Genomic DNA, 19,017 nt, shown 5'->3' with positions numbered 1-19,017 from the left:
CAGTTCAAAACCCTAAATATGACATACAAAGCCATGCACAATCTGTCTCCTCCATACATCTGTGACATGGTCTCCCGATACTTACCTACACGCAACCTTCGAACCTCTCAAGATCTCCTTCTCTATTCCCCACTTACCACTTCTTTCCACAACCGCATACAAGACTTCCCCTGTGCTTCCCCCATACTCTGGAACTCTCTACCACAACACATCAGACTTTCGCCTACCATGGAAACTTTCAAAAGGAACCTGAAGATCCACCTCTTCCGACAAGCCTACAACCTGCAGTGATCCTCAGTCTACTGAACCGCCGCATGACCAGCTCTACCCTCTCCTAGTGTATCCTCACCCATCCCCTGTAGACTGTGAGCCCCCACGGGCAGGGTCCTCTCTCCTTCTGTAGTTGTGTGTGCCTTGTATTGCTCATGTGTATTGTACTTGTCTACAGTATGTATGCCCTTTTTTCACATGTAAAACTTCATGGAATAAATGGCGCTATAAAAATGAGTAATATAATAATAATAATAATATTGAGTGAGCACTAAAATGCTCAGGTGCTCATTGTTCGGGTCGAGCAATTGGTAATACTCAAGTACTCGGACAGAACAACTAACCCAATGTAAGTCTATGGGAAACCCAAACATTTCTACCGTGACCCCCCCTGGGGTCCTTTTAAGGTCTAAAAACATCTGAAAATGATGGAAACACTGCTCAAATGGCAAGGGAACATCATGGCAAATGCCCCTGGAAGCATTTCTGACTCCAAGGTCACAGCTGTAAGCAATGTTGTCAGTTTCACGCCATTTTTACAGGTGCACTAAAAAAACATACAAAGCCGAAACCCAAATGGATTTTGCTGGGAAACACGTTAAAGAACATCCTTTCCAGGGTAATGACTTGTATATAAGGCATAATAATTAACCCCAAACAAAAATGTTCCTCCACCACTTGGGCTATGTTCACACACAGCGTTTTTGATGCGTTTTTCAATTTTAGCATTGCTTTCAACCAATAGAAATGCATTAACTGGGAAATGTCATTGTAACATTTAACAGCCCTAGCTGGCCATGTGGTGTGTGACACATAGTAAATATAGGAAAACTGACTGAACAGCAATCTAGTCTGAACTGGTGCATAACCAAAAAAAAAGACATATAGTAAATAGATCAATGGCTGCACTCAATTTTATTGTACCAAGGAAATGTGCGATACATGAAATGTGAATAGCATAATGGCTTGTGAAATCTATGAAAACACACATGAGATGCTTAGCACAAGATTTGGCCAAAAATTGTGAGCCCATCCACCAAACGTCAAGGTAATCTCAGATCGGATGGGTACCTGACCTCTCTGCCTAGTGTGAACACTTACCTATGGCTAATAACATGGTAAAGCCTGCATTTATAGGAAGGTCGGAACCAACTGTGTTTGGATGTAATTAAAATCACAGCATGGTGAAGGGCGGGGCGTTCAAGTCAGAAAAAATAGTACATAGAAAATATAGGAAAACTGACTGAACAGCAATCTAGTCTGAATTGGTGCATAACCAAAAAAAGACATATAGTAAATAGATCAATGGCTGCACTCAATTTTACTGTACTAAAGCAAGAAAATGTGCGATACATGAAATGTGAATACCATAATGGCTTGTGAAATCTATGAGAAAACACATGAGATGCTTAGCACAAGATTTGGCCAAAAATTGTGAGCCCATCCACCAAACGTCAAGGTAATCTCCGATCGGATGGGTACCTGACCTCTCTGCCTAGTGTGAACACTTACCTATGGCTAATAACATGGTAAAGCCTGCATTTATAGGAAGGTCAGAACCAACTGTGTTTGGATGTAATTAAAATCACAGCATGGTGAAGGGCGGGGCGTTCAAGTCAGAAAAAATAGTACATAGAAAATATAGGAAAACTGACTGAACAGCAATCTAGTCTGAATTGGTGCATAACCAAAAAAAGACATATAGTAAATAGATCAATGGCTGCACTCAATTTTACTGTACTAAAGCAAGGAAATGTGCGATACATGAAATGTGAATAGCATAATGGTTTGTGAAATCTATGAAAACACACATGAGATGCTTAGCACAAGATTTGGCCAAAAATTGTGAGCCCATACACCAAACGTCAAAGTAATCTCAGATCGGATGGGTACCTGACCTCTCTGCCTAGTGTGAACACTTACCTATGGCTAATAACATGGTAAAGCCTGCATTTATAGGAAGGTCAGAACCAACTGTGTTTAGATGTAATTAAAATCACAGCATGGTGAAGGGCGGGGCGTTCAAGTCAGAAAAAATAGTACATAGTAAATATAGGAAAACTGACTGAACAGCAATCTAGTCTGAACTGGTGCATAACCAAAAAAAAGACATATAGTAAATAGATCAATGGCTGCACTCAATTTTACTGTACTAAAGCAAGGAAATGTGCGATACATGAAATGTGAATAGCATAATGGATTGTGAAATCTATGAAAAAACACATGAGATGCTTAGCACAAGATTTGGCCAAAAATTGTGAGCCCATCCACCAAACGTCAAGGTAATCTCAGATCGGATGGGTACCTGACCTCTCTGCCTAGTGTGAACACTTACCTATGGCTAATAACATGGTAAAGCCTGCATTTTTAGGAAGGTCGGAACCAACTGTGTTTGGATGTAATTAAAATCTCAGCATGGTGAAGGGCGGGGCGTTCAAGTCAGAAAAAATTGAAATTAAAATTGAGTGCAGCCATTGATCTATTTACTATATGTCTTTTGTTGGTTATGCACCAGTTCAGACTAGATTGCTGTTCAGTCAGTTTTCCTATATTTACTATGTACTATTTTTTCTGACTTGAACGCCCCGCCCTTCACCATGCTGTGATTTTAATTACATCCAAACAAAGTTGGTTCCGACCTTCGTATAAATGCAGGCTTTACCATGTTTTTTTTTTTTTTTTTTAAATGTACGGGCATCATAGACACCCTTGCAAAAAACTAGAATGGCTGTATCATCACGGAACACGTTCACCCTGGTGTTCTAGTGGTGGTGGATGATGAGGATGAGGAGAAGGAGGAGGGCACCAAACAGCCAAAATCAGGAAGAATATACCCATGTGTGGATGTGAAGAGGTGCATGGGAATATACCTCCCAAAACCCAAAAAGACACTATAATGGAGGTTATGTTTCGCTGTTATCATTTGGTGGTGTAGAGAAGTCTGGCTCAATCTAGCCCTTGTTCATTTTTATAAGAGTCAGGCAGTCTGCATTTTCAGTTGAGAGGCGAATGCGCTTATGTATTATAATTAGTGTTGAGCATTCCGATACCGCAAGTATCGGGTATCGGCCGATACTTGCGGTATCGGAATTCCGATACCGGGATTCCGATTCTTGCCGCGTATCGGATACCGGAATCGGAAGTTCTAAGATTCAAAAAGCAGAAATTCAGCCAATGAGATTGATTCCAAGTGTGGGCACATCCTGTTTAGCATGGAGGGCATGAAACTACTGGCAAGGCTGTGATTGGCTGGTGTAATGATGTCATGATGCAGTTTAAAAGTCGCTGGCGCCATTTTGCGATCACTCTGCTGTGAATTCAGTTAGTGACAGGACGCTGTTTGCTGACTGAGGGACAGTTTAGAGATAGCGATTTGCTTCTTTGTGCTTTCCAAAGGCTAATTTAGCAACCGCTGTGTTCACCTACTATTCACCTTGCTTTTGCCTTGTAGCGCTGTTTTCACAGCGATCTGCAGGGTCTGTGTGTGTGTGTGTGTGAGTGCAGCCCAGTCTCCAGTCTGAGTGCAGCCACATAGGCCATCCATAGTTGGTTGTATTCAGTTCAGGGAGGGTGGTTCATTGCCTCATACTGTTCCTTTTTTTTTTTTTTCCCAAGTAGTGTAGTCTGCTGCTAATTTATTCAAAAAAATCCTATTAGTGTCTTTCCACCCGTCTCCAGCTAATTTGTGGAAAAACACTACATAGGATAAAGTAGAGGAGGGTTTTTGGGCCTTGCAGCGCCGTTTACGGCTGTCTGCACGGTCTCCGTGTGACTGCAGCTCGCCCTGTAGTCTGTGAGCAGCCGTAGCCTGGTTGTCTCCAGCTCAGGGTTTTTCACTGCGTCATACCGCCAAATCAATTTTCTTTTTTTTCAAAGTAGTGTAGTCTGCTGCTAATTAATTTTAAAAAATCCTATTAGTGTCTTTCCACCCGTCTACAGCTAATTTGTGGAAAAACACTACATAGGATAAAGTAGAGGAGGGTTTTTGGGCCTTGCAGCGCCGTTTACGGCTGTCTGCACGGTCTCCGTGTGACTGCAGCTCGCCCTGTAATCTGTGAGCAGCTGTAGCCTGGTTGTCTCCAGCTCAGGGTTTTTCACTGCGTCATACCGCCAAATCAATTTTCTTTTTTTTCAAAGTAGTGTAGTCTGCTGCTAATTAATTTAAAAAAATCCTATTAGTGTCTTTCCACCCGTCTCCAGCTAATTTGTGGAAAAACACTACATAGGATAAAGTAGAGGAGGGTTTTTGGGCCTTGCAGCGCCGTTTACGGCTGTCTGCACGGTCTCCGTGTGACTGCAGCTCGCCCTGTAATCTGTGAGCAGCTATAGCCTGGTTGTCTCCAGCTCAGGGTTTTTCACTGCGTCATACTGCCAAATCAATTTTCTTTTTTTTCAAAGTAGTGTAGTCTGCTGCTAATTAATTTAAAAAAATCCTATTAGTGTCTTTCCACCCGTCTCCAGCTAATTTGTGGAAAAACACTACATAGGATAAAGTAGAGGAGGGTTTTTGGGCCTTGCAGCGCCGTTTACGGCTGTCTGCACGGTCTCCGTGTGACTGCAGCTCGCCCTGTAATCTGTGAGCAGCTATAGCCTGGTTGTCTCCAGCTCAGGGTTTTTCACTGCGTCATACCGCCAAATCAATTTTCTTTTTTTTCCAAATAGTGTAGTCTGCTGCTAATTTATTCAAAAAAATCCTATTAGTGTCTTTCCACCCGTCTCCAGCTAATTTGTGGAAAAACACTACATAGGATAAAGTAGAGGAGGGTTTTTGGGCCTTGTAGCGCCGTTTACGTCTGTCTGCACGGTCTCCGTGTGATTGCAGCTCTATCTGTTGTCAGTTCAGCCCCCAAAAAATAAATAAATAATAAAGTTCACCAAACACACCAGTTACACCACTTTACATTTCTGTAGGCCACATTAGCTCATATTAAAGTCTAGTCCACACTTTAGATAATTAGTGCTTCTTATACCTGTTAGGAGGAGTTGCTCAGGAATAAGCACACAAATCCGTTAGTACTTTTCTGCTTATCTTTATCAGTCAACCAAGATGAAGAAGGCAGTGAGTAAGGCACGTGGGCGTGGGCGTGGGCGCGGAGCAGGGAGGGGACGTGGGGATTCTGTGCCTGCTGCGGGCACCGGTGACTCATCAGCACCCACTTTCACCAGGCAACAGTCGTTCATGCGAAGCTTTGTGTCCGAGCGCCGTACACCGCTGCTGCGTGAAGAACAAATTGAAGCTGTTGTCGGATGGATGGCAGCTAATGCATCAACTTCCATTAGTGCCACATCCTCTCAGACACAGAGCACTGGAGAGCAGCCATCTGTCTCTTCACCACCTGCCAAATTGCCCAGGCAGACAGAGAGCCCAGGACAGGAGCCGTCTCTACTTCTGTTCTCTGAATCTCTTGGCTTGGAAACAGGGGGCCAGCCAAGCAGCATTGGAGAAATGGAAGAAGAGGCAGGGTGCAGTGATGCCCAACAGCTTTTTCTGTCTTCCTCTGAAGAGGCGGGTGGGCCAGTGGCTCCGGTCACCACATCGCAGGCCGCATCAGCTGATGATGACACTCAGGTGCCACTTACTGGTGCGTGCTCTGCTGCTGAGACTACCCAGGAGGAGCAGTTGGGGGCAGAGGGTAGTGTAGATGATGAGGTCCTCGACCCATCTTGGCGTGAGGGACAGGAAGGTGGTGGGAGCAGCTCTGAGGAAGAGATTCCCCGTACGGCCCAAAGAGGGAGAGGGAGGGGGAAGACTGCGGATCCTGCAGCCTCCGCTTTGGCACCCGTTAGGAGCATGTCTCTTCCAAAAGCCAAAAAGGGCGCTCCCAAGACTTGCAGTGCCTGGTCCTTTTTTGACACAGTTGCAGATGACATTTGCTATGTCAGATGCAACGTGTGTCATCAAAAAGTCAAAAGAGGGAAAAATGTCAGCAACCTCAATACCTCCAACATGTGGAAACGTGCGCAACAGGCACCCGGCGGAGTTAGAAAAACACACTGAAGAGGTAGGCCAACCAACAGCGGCAGCTACCACCTCTTCAGCTCGTGTTGCCTCTTCCTCTACCTCACACGCAGCTGGTTCGGCGTCCTCCCAGGATCGCCGTGGAAGAACCTCTGCCCCTGTTGTCCAGAGACCCGCTGTAATTCCACCCGCAGCGCCACTTTCCCAGTCATCCACACACTCCCAGCCCAGTCTACAGCCATCGGTAGTACAGGCATGGGAGAAAAGGCGGCCTTTCTCGTCAAACCACCCACGAGCACAGGCTCTGACTGCAGGCATTGCCAAACTTCTGTCACTGGAAATGCTGTCATTCAGGCTGGTGGAGACTGACAGCTTCCGTGACTTGATGTCATTGGCAGTCCCACAGTACAATGTGCCCAGCCGCTTTTACTTCAGCAGGCAAGCCGTCCCTGCCCTGCAGAAGCATGTGGAGGGACACATAAAACACGCGCTACTGAACGCCGTCAGTAGCAAGGTCCACCTCACCACCGATGCGTGGACCAGTCAACATGGACAGGGGCGATACCTTTCCCTCACTGCCCATTGGGTTAATGTCGTTGAGCCGGGTACAGACCGTGCGAGTGGCGCAGGACGTGTCCTGCCCACTCCAAGGATTGCAGGAATCCATTCTGTACGCATTGACTCCTCCTCTTACACCAGTTCCTCAGAATCATCGCTGCAGGAGCCGTCACAGTCCACCTCCACATGGACCCGTGATGAACGTGTACCTGTTACGACCGACATGAGCACAGCCGTGGCCAAACGTCAACAGGCCGTCTTGAAATTAATTTTCTTGGGGAATCGTAGCCACACAGCGCAGGAGCTCTGGAATGCCATCAAGCAGGAGAGCGATGTGTGGTTTGTGCCAGCGAATCTCCAGCCAGGCATGGTAGTGTGTGATAATGGCCGAAATCTGGTGGCAGCTCTGGGCCTCGGCAACCTCACTCACATCCCATGTCTGGCACATGTGCTCAATTTGGTCGTGCAGAGCTTTTTGAGGGACTATCCGGATCTTGATGCACTGCTGCACAAGGTCCGCCTAGAGTGTGCTCACTTGCGGCGTTCCAGCACGGCAAAAGCGCGCATTGCGGCTCTGCAGCGCCGACACCGCCTGCCGGAACATCGCATCATATGTGACCTACCTACCAGGTGGAATTCCACGTTACATATGTTGGAGCGGTTGTGTGAGCAGCAGCAAGCTGTAATGGAGTACCAGCTGCTTCAGGCGCAAAAAAGTCGCAGTCAGCGCCGTACAGACTTCACAACCACAGAGTGGGCCACTATGAATGACGTCTGCCAGGTTTTGCGTCCCTTTGATTATTCCACGCGGATGGCGAGTGCAGATGATGCACTAGTCAGCATGACTGTCCCCCTTATCTGCCTGCTTGAAAAATCACTGCAAGCGCTAAGGGATGATGTTGTGGAAGAGGTGGAGGATGAGGATTCACCATTTCCATCATCTTCTGGACAGTCAGCGCCACGTGGTTCCTCACAAACGCGTAGGCAGGGGACCGTTTGTGAGGAGGATGAGGAGGAGTCAATGGAGGAGGAAGACATCCGTCCAGAGGAGGGAGTTACACAATTGTCCAGTAGTCAGTGTGTACAGCGAGGGTGGGGTGATGACGAGCGGGCAGAGATCACGCCTCCAGCAGGGGACAGCGTTTCTTGGGCAGTTGGCAGTCTGCAGCACATGGTGGATTACATGCTGCAGTGCCTGAGAAACGACCGCCGCATCGCCCACATTCTCAACATGTCTGATTATTGGGTGTTCACCCTCCTCGGTCCTCGCTACCGGGACAACGTAGAAAGCCTCATCACACCGTTGAACCGGGAGCGAAAAATGCGGGAGTACCAAGACACACTGGTCAATTCCATCATCTTCTCCATTCCAACTGAGAGAAGTGCTGCTAGTGCATTCCAAAGCAGCTCAGTGCGTCCAGGCCGTGGTGGAGGCTCTGCACAAAGAGGGAGCAGAAGCAGTGCCTCTGCCCAAGGCAAGACCAGTATGGCCGAACTGTGGCACAGTTTTCTGTGCCCGCCACAAAAGTCTACACCATCACAGACGGCTCCAGTCAGCAGGAGGCAACGGTTCCGTCAGATGGTGACAGACTACATGTCTTGCCCTCTTGCTGTACTCCCAGACGGCTCTTCCCCTTTCAAGTTTTGGGTCTCAAAGCTGGATACATGGCCAGAGCTAAGCCAGTATGCATTGGAGGTGCTGTCTTGCCCTGCGGCCAGTGTATTATCGGAACGTGTCTTTAGTGCTGCAGGTGGTGTACTAACTGACCGTCGCATGCGACTATCCTCCGATAACGTTGACCGGCTTACTTTCCTGAAAATGAACAAGGCCTGGATCTCGCCGGAATTTGCCACTCCTCCTCCTGATTGAATAATTAGGTCACTGTATACGTTATCCAGGTCTCCTGTTGTGTTCATCTTTCTACCACCTGAACTTAAATTCCTGGGCTCCAACACCGCCAGTTGAGGCTCAGACGTGCCGTCTGCACAGTCAAAACATACGACCCAGTGTTATTGGGTTTCAGTAACGTCAGCTGATCCCCAGCTGTGTAGCCGGCAATGTGTCATGCGACCGCCACGCTGACACAACAACTGAAATGTAAGAGAATCTGTCCCCCCCCCCCCAAGGCGTTTGTTACTGAAAGAGCCACCTTGTGCAGCAGTAATGCTGCCCAAGGAAAAGGTAGCTATTTTTGTTTAGCTCCTTGCACACGCAGAACTTAACACTTATAAAATGTGTCCACTGATACCGTAAAACCGTCCCGGAGGTGGGACTTTCCTTCGTAATGTGACGCAGCCCAGCCGTCATTCCTACCCCCCCGGCGCCGCGCACCGGCTCCTCAGCGTTGTTTTATTCCGTCCAGGAGCCTGCGCTGTTATGTTATCCCGTGGCCAGGCACACTTAGCGCTGCCCGTCTTCTGGCATCATTTGGTGTCTGGATGGCTGTGCCTGTGCGGCCGCGCTGGCAGAGAGCCCGCCTCGCAGTGTCTTCTGATTTAATCCCACTGGGGGCCTGGGATCCATGGACATGCGCAGTGCATATCTGAACCTCCACCTCTCACTCATTTCCCTATGGCTTCTTCAGACTGTTCGGTGTCAGCTGGTCCCTAACAGCATGCCACGGCCGTGACACCGCACAGTCTGAAGAAGCCATAGGGAGATGAGTGAGAGGTGGAGGTTCAGATATGCACTGCGCATGTCCATGGATCCCAGGCCCCCAGTGGGATTAAATCAGAAGACACTGCGAGGCGGGCTCTCTGCCAGCGCGGCCGCACAGGCGCAGCCATCCAGACACCAAATGATGCCAGAAGACGGGCAGCGCTAAGTGTGCCTGGCCACGGGATAACATAACAGCGCAGGCTCCTGGACGGAATAAAACAACGCTGAGGAGCCGGTGCGCGGCGCCGGGGGGGTAGGAATGACGGCTGGGCTGCGTCACATTACGAAGGAAAGTCCCACCTCCGGGACGGTTTTACGGTTGCAGGGGACACATTTTATAAGTGTTTAGTTCTGTGTTTGCAAGGAGCATGATGAAAAGAGCCACCTTTTCCTTTTGCATCTTTTGTGCTGCACAAGCTGGCTCTTTCAGCTACAAACGCCTTGGGGGGGGGTTAAAGGTTCCCTTTCGACTTTCTCAGGCTTCGGCCTACATTGTGTTCCTCTGCTTTTCCACCTGTCCCTGGGCTCCAACACCGCTAGTTGTTGCCTGGTAGTGCTGTACGCACAGTCCCAACAGTCGCTCCTCTGTTATTGGGGTTCAGTAACGTCAGCTGTTCCCCTGCTGTGTGTGTGGCAATCCCTCCTACCTCCTCCTACCTCCTCCAACCTCCTCCTCCTCCACCTGTCCCTGGGCTCCAACACCGCCAGTTGCCGTCCAGAAGTGCTGTACGCACAGTCAACAGTCCCTCCTCTGTTATTGGGGTTCAGTAACGTCAGCTGTTCCCCTGCTGTGTGTGTGGCAATTAGTGTTGAGCGATACCGTCCGATACTTGAAAGTATCGGTATCGGAAAGTATCGGCCGATACCGGCAAAATATCGGATCCAATCCGATACCGATACCCGATACCAATACAAGTCAATGGGACTCAGGTATCGGACGGTATTCCTGATGGTTCCCAGGGTCTGAAGGAGAGGAAACTCTCCTTCAGGCCCTGGGAACCATATAAATGTGTAAAATAAAGAATTAAAATAAAAAATATCGCTATACTCACCTGTCCGACGCAGCCGGGACCTCGGCGATTGTAAGCGGCAGCGTTGTTTCTTTAAAATTCGCGCTTTTACTTGCTTACGTGAATTCCCGGCTTCTGATTGGTCAGGGCGGCCATGTTGCCGGGACTCGGACCAATCACAGCAAGCCGTGACGAAATTACGTCACGGCTTGCTGTGATTGGTCCGCGTCCCGGCAATATGGCGCCGTGACCAATCACAAGCCGTGACGTCACGGGAGGCTGGACACGCGCGCTTTTCAAAATAAGCGCGTGTCCAGCCTCCCGTGACGTCACGGCTTGTGATTGGTTAATGGCGGCCATGTTGCCGGGACGCGGACCAATCACAGCAAGCCGTGACGTAATTTCGTCACGGCTTGCTGTGATTGGTCCGCGTCCCGGCAACATGGCCGCCCTGACCAATCAGAAGCCGGGAATTCACGTAAGCAAGTAAAAGCGCGAATTTTAAACAAACAACGCTGCCGGTTCCTTCGCTGAGGTCCCGGCTGCGTCGGAGAGGTGAGTATAGCGATTTTTTTTATTTTAATTCTTTCTTTTACACCTTTTTACATTAATGTTGTTTCGATACCGATATCCGATATTACAAAAATATCGGATCTCGGTATCGGAAATTCCGATACAGCAAGTATCGGCCGATACCCGATACTTGCAGCATCGGAATGCTCAACACTAGTGGCAATCCCTCCTACCTCCTCCTACCTCCTCCAACCTCCTCCTCCTCCACCTGTCCCTGGGCTCCAACACCGCCAGTTGCCGTCCAGAAGTGCTGTACGCACAGTCAACAGTCCCTCCTCTGTTATTGGGGTTCAGTAACGTCAGCTGTTCCCCTGCTGTGTGTGTGGCAATCCCTCCTACCTCCTCCTACCTCCTCCAACCTCCTCCTCCTCCACGTGTCCCTGGGCTCCAACACCGCTAGTTGCCGTCCAGAAGTGCTGTACGCACAGAGCCAAACACCTCGCCAATGTGTTAGTGGGGTTCAGCACCGCCAGCTGTTCCCCTGCTGTGTATACGGCAACGTGTACTGCGACCGCCACGCAGACACAACAAGTTAAATGTAAGGGAACCTGACCCCCCCCCCCCCCCAGGCGTTTGTTACTGAAGGAGCCACCTTGTGCAGCAGTAATGATGATGCAAAGGGAAAAAGTGCCTCTTTTCGTGATGCTCCTTGCACATGCTGAACCAAACACTTATGAAATGTGTCCCCACACAGCGTTACACCGTCCGGTAGGTGGAACTTTCCTTTGTCGTGTGACGCAGCACAGCCATCATTTTTACCCCCTTGGCGCCGTGCGCCCCCTCCTCAGCGTTGTTTGAATCTGTCCCGGAGCCTGCGCTGTTAGGTTAGCCCTTGGCCATGCACACATGTTGCGCTGCCCGTCTTCTGACCTCATTTGGTGTCAGGCTGGCTGCGCCTGTGCGGGTGCGCTGGCCGAGATCCCGCCTCGCAGTGTCGTCTAATGTAATCCCACCGCGGGCCTGTGATCCGTGCCCGTGCGCAGTGCATATCCTCTCCTCTCACTCCCCTCCCTACGGCTTCTTCAGACTGTGCGATGTCAGCTGGTCCCTAATAGCATGCCACGGCCGTGACACCGCACAGTCTGAAAAAGCCGTAGGGAGGGGAGTGAGAGGAGAGGATATGCACTGCGCACGGGCACGGATCACAGGCCCGCGGTGGGATTACATGAGACGACACTGCGAGGCGGGATCTCGGCCAACGCACCCGCACAGGCGCAGCCAGCCTGACACCAAATGAGGTCAGAAGACGGGCAGCGCAACATGTGTGCATAGCCATGGGCTAACCTAACAGCGCAGGCTCCGGGACAGATTCAAACAACGCTGAGGAGGGTGCGAACGGCGACAAGGGGGTAAAAATGATGGCTGTGCTGCGTCACACGACAAAGGAAAGTTCCACCTACCGGACGGTTTAACGCTGTGTGGGGACACATTTCATAAATGTTAGGTTCCGCATGTACAAGGACCATAATTAAAAGAGCTAAGTTTACCTTTTCCAGCATTAGTGCTGTACACAATGGCTCTTTCAGCTACAAACGCCTGGGGGGGGGGGGGGGGTTAAAGGTTTCCTTTCAACTTGCTCGAGTGCAGGCTTCGGCCTACACTCCGCTCCCCCTGCTCCTCCTGCTGACCCTGGGCTCTAACACCGCCAGTTTTTGCCCAGATGTGCTAGCTGCACAGAGAAAAACACCAGCCAATGTGTCAGTGGGGTCCAGCACCGCCAGCTGTTCCCCTGCTGTGTAGCCGGCAACGTGTCCTGCGACCGCCACGCAGACACAAGAACTGAAATTGAAGGGAACCTGTCCCCCCTCCCCCAGGTGTTTCTATGTTTTACAGCTACCTTGAACAGCAGTAATGCTGCATGTGTGCAAGGTGGCTCAGAAACTTATTCTCCTTGCCCATGTTGAAGTGAACACGTCTAAAATGTGTCCTCTGTGACCATTAAAACGTCCCTCAGGTGTGATTTGACTTTGTATTGACACACGCAACAAGCTCCTTGGTAACGCTGCCCGTCTTCTGGCATCATTGTTTGGCTGGCTGCGCTTCTGCGGCCGCCCTGACCCACACAACGCCCCTCGGTGTCTTATTTATTGGGACTGCGAGGGTGTGATTGATGGGCAGGATCAGTGCATCAGTTCGCCTGTCCCTCCTCTCCTTCCGCCTTCTTCGGACTGTGCGGCTTCATGGCCGTGGCATGCGATAAGGGATCAGATGACGCCGCACAGTCTGAAGCGGGTGTAAGGACCCGAGTGTGAGAGGCGAACATATGTGCTGCGCCAGGCCCTGAATCCCAGCCCCGCAGTGTTTTAACAATGTTAAGACACTGCGGGGCTGGGATTCATGGTCATCGCGAACCGCACCGGCCGACATTACATGATGCCAGAAGATGGGCAGCGCTAACGGCGCTAGGCCAGGGGATAACACGACAGCGCAGACTCCTGTACAGCAAATAACAACGCTCGGGAGGCTGCACCCAGCACCAAGGTGGGATTCTTGACACCTGTGCTGCGTCTCATTACAAAGGGAACTCTCGCCTCCATTACACAGTTTGACTGTATAAAGGGCTAAATGTTATACGTGTTTCATTCAGCGTGTGCAAGGAGCGAAATTAAAAGAGCAACCTTTGACTTGTGCAGCACTACTGCTGCATAAGCTGTGGCTCTTCTACTTTCTAACCCCTGAGGGGGGGTTAAAGGTGACTTTTGAAATCGGTTCAATTAGGCTTCGGCCTACACTCTGCTCCACCTGCAGAGCCCGGGCTCCAACAACGCTAGTTGCTGTCCGGAAGTGCTGGCTGCACAGAGCCAAACACCTCGCCAATGTGTCAGGGGGGTCCAGCACCGCCAGCTGTTCCCCTGCTGTGTAGCCGGCAACGTGTCCTGCAAAAGCCACGCAGACACAACACACCCAAAGCTGCCGCCAGTGCAGGCTTCGGCCTACACTCCCCTCCCCCTGCTCCTCCTCCTCCTGCTCCTCCTCCTGCTGTCCCTGGGCTCTAACACACCGCCAGTTGGGGCCCAGATGTGCTAGCTGCACAGAGAAAAACACCAGCCAATGTGTCAGTGGGGTCCAGCACCGCCAGCTGTTCCCCTGCTGTGCAGCCGGCAACGTGTCCTGCAAAAGCCACGCAGACACAAGAACTGAAATTGAAGGGAACCTGTCCCCCCTCCCCCAGGCGTTTTTACGTTATCCAGCCACCTTGTACAGCGGTAATGCTGCATGTGTGCAAGGTGGCTCAGAAACGTATTCTCCTCGCACATGTGGAACTGAAAACACGTCTGCAATGTGTCCTCTGTGTGACCATTTAACCGTCCCGGTGGTGTGACTTTCCTTTGTAATGACACGCTGCAACCCCCTTGGTAGCGCTGCCCGTCTTCTGGCATCATTGTTTGGCTGGCTGCGCCTCTGCGGCCGCCCTGACCCACACAACGCCCCTCGGTGTCTTAATTATTGGGACTGCGAGGGTGTGATTGATGGGCAGGATCAGTGCATCAGTTCGCCTGTCCCTCCTCTCCTTCCGCCTTCTTCGGACTGTGCGGCTTCATGGCCGTGGCATGCGATAAGGGATCAGATGACGCCGCACAGTCTGAAGCGGGTGTAAGGACCCGAGTGTGAGAGGCGAACATATGTGCTGCGCCAGGCCCTGAATCCCAGCCCCGCAGTGTTTTAACAATGTTAAGACACTGCGGGGCTGGGATTCATGGTCATCGCGAACCGCACCGGCCGACATTACATGATGCCAGAACATGGGCAGCGCTAACGGCGCTAGGCCAGGGGATAACACGACAGCGCAGACTCCTGTACAGCAAATAACAACGCTCGGGAGGCTGCACCCAGCACCAAGGTGGGATTCTTGACACCTGTGCTGCGTCTCATTACAAAGGGAACTCTCGCCTCCATTACACAGTTTGACTGTATAAAGGGCTAAATGTTATACGTGTTTCATTCAGCGTGTGCAAGGAGCGAAATTAAAAGAGCAACCTTTGACTTGTGCAGCACTACTGCTGCATAAGCTGTGGCTCTTCTACTTTCTAACCCCTGAGGGGGGGTTAAAGGTTACCTTTGAAATTGGTTCAAGTAGGCTTCGGCCTACACTCTGCTCCCCCTGCAGAGCCCGGGCTACAACACCGCTCGTTGCTGTCCGGAAGTGCTGGCTGCACAGAGCCAAACACCTCGCCAATGTGTCAGTGGGGTCCAGCACCGCCAGCTGTTCCCCTGCTGTGCAGCCGGCAACGTGTCCTGCAAAAGCCACGCAGACACTTGCTCTTGTACCTTCTGCTCCCCATCCTGGTTCCAGTACCGTCAGCTGGTTCCGGGCAGAGCCTTTGGCTTAGGTGCCTCCCTCTGGGTATCCGAGTTCCACCAACGTCAGGTGGTCCTTGGTAGTGCTTTCAGGCACGGGTACCTCCTGCTTAGTAACCGGGTTCCAGTAACGTCAGCTGGTCCTCGGTAGTTCCATTGGCTCTTGGACCTTCGGCTACCCATCCGGGTTCCAGCACCGTCAGCTGGTTCTCGGCAGTGTCTTTTGCTCTTGTACCTTCTGCTCCCCATCCTGGTTCCAGTACCGTCAGCTGGTTCCGGGCAGAGCCTTTGGCTTAGGTGCCTCCCTCTGGGTATCCGAGTTCCACCAACGTCAGGTGGTCCTTGGTAGTGCTTTCAGGCACGGGTACCTCCTGCTTAGTAACCGGGTTCCAGTAACGTCAGCTGGTCCTCGGTAGTTCCATTGGCTCTTGGACCTTCGGGTAGCCATCCGAGTTCCAGTTCCATCAGCTGGTTCTCGGCATTTTCTCAGCCTTCTTGTACCTTCTGCTACATTTCCAAGTTCAAGAGACTAAACACGATGACCCGGAAGAACACCCCTAAGATGACGACGACACCAGAGACGACAACCACCGTGATGACGACGACCCTGGAGACGATGACCCTGAAGACCACCCCGATGACGACGACCCCGGAGACCACCCCGATGACGACGACCCCGGAGACGACGACCCTGGAGACGACGACGACCTGGAAGACCGAGAAGCAGAAGAACAAGAGGCTGCAGAACAAAGAGCAGAAGGACATTAAGCATAACACAAAATATCAGAGCAAAAAAATATTATGTAAATTATAAGCAGAAGAAGACTAAGCAGTGTATGGGGGTGAGTCCGTTCCTCCTCGTGGTGCCCCTGGATAAAGCCTGATGCTGCAGGCCAAACTGAACGCGGACAAATGTAACTGGTTTGTGACAGGCAGAACGGAAGGTGTAATCTTCAAACTTTTATAGATAACAACTACGGGAATGCCTGTCACAAATAAGAATATGATGAAGAAGTTGAATATGATGAAGATAATAGTAAAATAAAAAGAATATGAACAATGTAACCCAAAAAATAATAGGTAGAAGATGAAGAAGAAGATGAATAAGGTGAAGAAGTTGATGTCAAAGAAGCTGATGATGAGGATAATTAAGAAGAAAGCGTGGGAGAAGTAAAAAAGAAGGTGAAGGGCGTGGAAGTAGTGAAACATCAATATCTGACATAAAAAAAAAAAAAAAAAACATAGTCAAATTCTTTCTAACGCCGAACTTCATAAAAAAAAATTAAAAATCCTGCTATTCTATTACATTGGGCTAAACCTCTGTCCCTTTAATATCTCCGCCACGTCCCCCAATACATCCTACATTATTCTTAGTTGTTTTCCTTCATGTAGAATGAACCTACAAGTTTATAAAGGGTTTATTTTAATTCCGATATTTTCGTCCCATTGACTTGCATTGGGATCGGGTATCGGTATCGGATTGGATCCGATATTTTGACGGTATCGGCCGATACTTTCCGATACCGATACTTTCCGATATCGGAAAGTATCGCTCAACACTAATTATAATTCCACCAGCGGCACTAAAAATCCACTCTGACAAAACGCTAGTGGCAGGGCAGGCCAGGACCTCCAAGGTGTAGAGAACCAGTTCATGCCATGCATCCAGCTTGGATACCCAAAAATTAAAAGGCACAGAGGAATCACGGAGGACGGGTGCTTTCTATATCTTTGGGGTTAATTCTCTGAGGCAAGTGAGGTCTTACTTTCTATCTCTAGGGGTAGCAAGTTTCTCAGGCTGCGTCGTGACGTCCAGGAATTTAGGCACGTTCACCGGCTACCTTTAGTGTGTTTGTTAGGATCAGGTTTTGCGGTCAGTCCAGTTAACACCTCCCTAGAGCTCGCTCTATGTTCAGTAACTTAGCTAGTTCATTCTGTGATCCTCAGCCACTAAGGATCATAACAGTACAGCAGGCCATCCTGGGATTTTTGGTACCAGAGATTTGGTGGCTAGGTCCTTCTGGTGGCCTTCCTTGTCGCGGGATGTGCGTTCCTTTGTGCAGTCCTGTGGGATTTGTGCTCGGGCTAAGCCTTGCTGTTCTCGTGCCAGCGGTTTGCTTTTGCCTTTGCCTGTCCCGAAGAGGCCTTGGATGCACATTTCCATGGATTTTATTTCGGATCTTCCAGTCTCTCAGAGAATGTCTGTCATTTGGGTGGTGTGTGATCGTTTTTCCAAAATGGTCCATTTGGTGCCCTTGCCTAAGTTGCCTTCCTCCTCCGATTTGGTTCCTCTATTTTTTCAGAATGTGGTTCGCTTGCATGGCATCCCTGAAAATATTGTGTCTGACAGAGGATCCCAGTTTGTGTCCAGATTTTGGCAGATTTTTTGTGCTAAGATGGGCATTGATTTGTCTTTTTCGTCGGCCTTCCATCCTCAGACGAATGGCCAAACCGAGCGAACTAATCAGACCTTGGAAACTTATTTAAGATGTTTTTTTTCTGCTGATCAGGATGATTGGGTGACTTTTTTGCCATTGGCCGAGTTTGCCCTTAATAATCGGGCTAGTTCTGCTACTTTGGTTTCGCCTTTTTTCTGCAATTCTGGTTTTCATCCTCGTTTCTCCTCGGGTCAGGTCGAGCCTTCTGACTGTCCTGGGGTGGATTCTGTGGTGGATAGGTTGCAGCAGATTTGGAACCATGTGGTGGACAATTTGAAGTTGTCACAGGAGAAGGCTCAGCGCTTTGCCAACCGCCGTCGCGGTGTGGTTTCCCGACTTCGTGTTGGGGATTTGGTATGGCTGTCTTCTCGGTATGTTCCTATGAAGGTCTCCTCTCCTAAATTCAAGCCTCGCTTCATCGGTCCTTATAAGATTTTGGAAATCCTTAACCCGGTGTCATTTCGTTTGGACCTCCCGGCATCGTTTGCCATTCATAACGTGTTCCATAGGTCTTTGTTGCGGAGGTATGTGGTGCCTGTGGTTCCTTCTGTTGAGCCCTCTGCCCCGGTGCTGGTTGAGGGCGAATTGGAGTACGTGGTGGAGAAGATCTTGGATTCTCGTATTTCTAGACGGAGGCTTCAGTATTTGGTTAAGTGGAAGGGCTATGGTCAGGAGGATAATTCCTGGGTTGTCGCCTCTGATGTTCATGCGGCCGATTTGGTTCGTGCCTTCCATGTGGCTCATCCTGATCGCCCTGGGGGTTTTGATGAGGGTTCGGTGACCCCTCCTCAAAAGGGGGTACTGTTGTGAACTCTGTTTTTAGGCTCCCTCTTGTGGTCACAAGTGGTACTGTGTGAGTGCTGGCTTTGGGCTCCCTCTGGTGGCTCTTTGTGTCATTCTGCAGGTCTGAGGCTGGATCAGCTGTCTCGTTATCTGTTAGCTGGTTTCCTATTTAGCTCACCTGGACTATTAGTTGTTGCCTGCTGTCGATGTATTCAGTGCTATTTTGATCTCTCCTGAATCCCTTCATTATCAGTCTCTCCAAGAGAAGCTAAGTTTCTGTTTGTTATTTTTTGCTCATCAGTGTTCAATATGTTTCTTGGTTATTTATTTGTCCTTGTCCAGCTTGCTAATATGTGATTTCCTTGCTTGCTGGTAGCTCTAGGGGGCTGAGTTTCTCCCCTCACACCTTTAGTTGGTGTGGGGGTTCTTGTATTCTCAGCATGGATATTTTGTATAGGGTTTTTTACT

General features: G+C 49.9%; 1 protein-coding gene and 1 non-coding gene across 4 annotated transcripts in view; both read left to right on the top strand.

Annotated features, from left to right (window-relative positions):
* The window catches only part of LOC143770113 (L-threonine ammonia-lyase-like), a 441,011-nt gene that overhangs the window by 258,682 nt on the left and 163,312 nt on the right, over nt 1-19,017 (top strand). The gene's annotated exons all lie outside the window — the stretch shown is intronic.
* LOC143770868 (small nucleolar RNA SNORA17) lies at nt 3,146-3,256 on the top strand. Its single transcript, XR_013214776.1, has one exon. It is a non-coding gene; the product is annotated as a small nucleolar RNA SNORA17 (small nucleolar RNA).

Source organism: Ranitomeya variabilis, chromosome 4, assembly GCF_051348905.1.
Source record: "Ranitomeya variabilis isolate aRanVar5 chromosome 4, aRanVar5.hap1, whole genome shotgun sequence".
NCBI classification, from domain to species: domain Eukaryota; kingdom Metazoa; phylum Chordata; class Amphibia; order Anura; family Dendrobatidae; genus Ranitomeya; species Ranitomeya variabilis.
The sequence above is the reverse complement of the archived record's forward strand: the minus strand, read 5'-3'. Positions and strand labels throughout refer to the sequence as shown.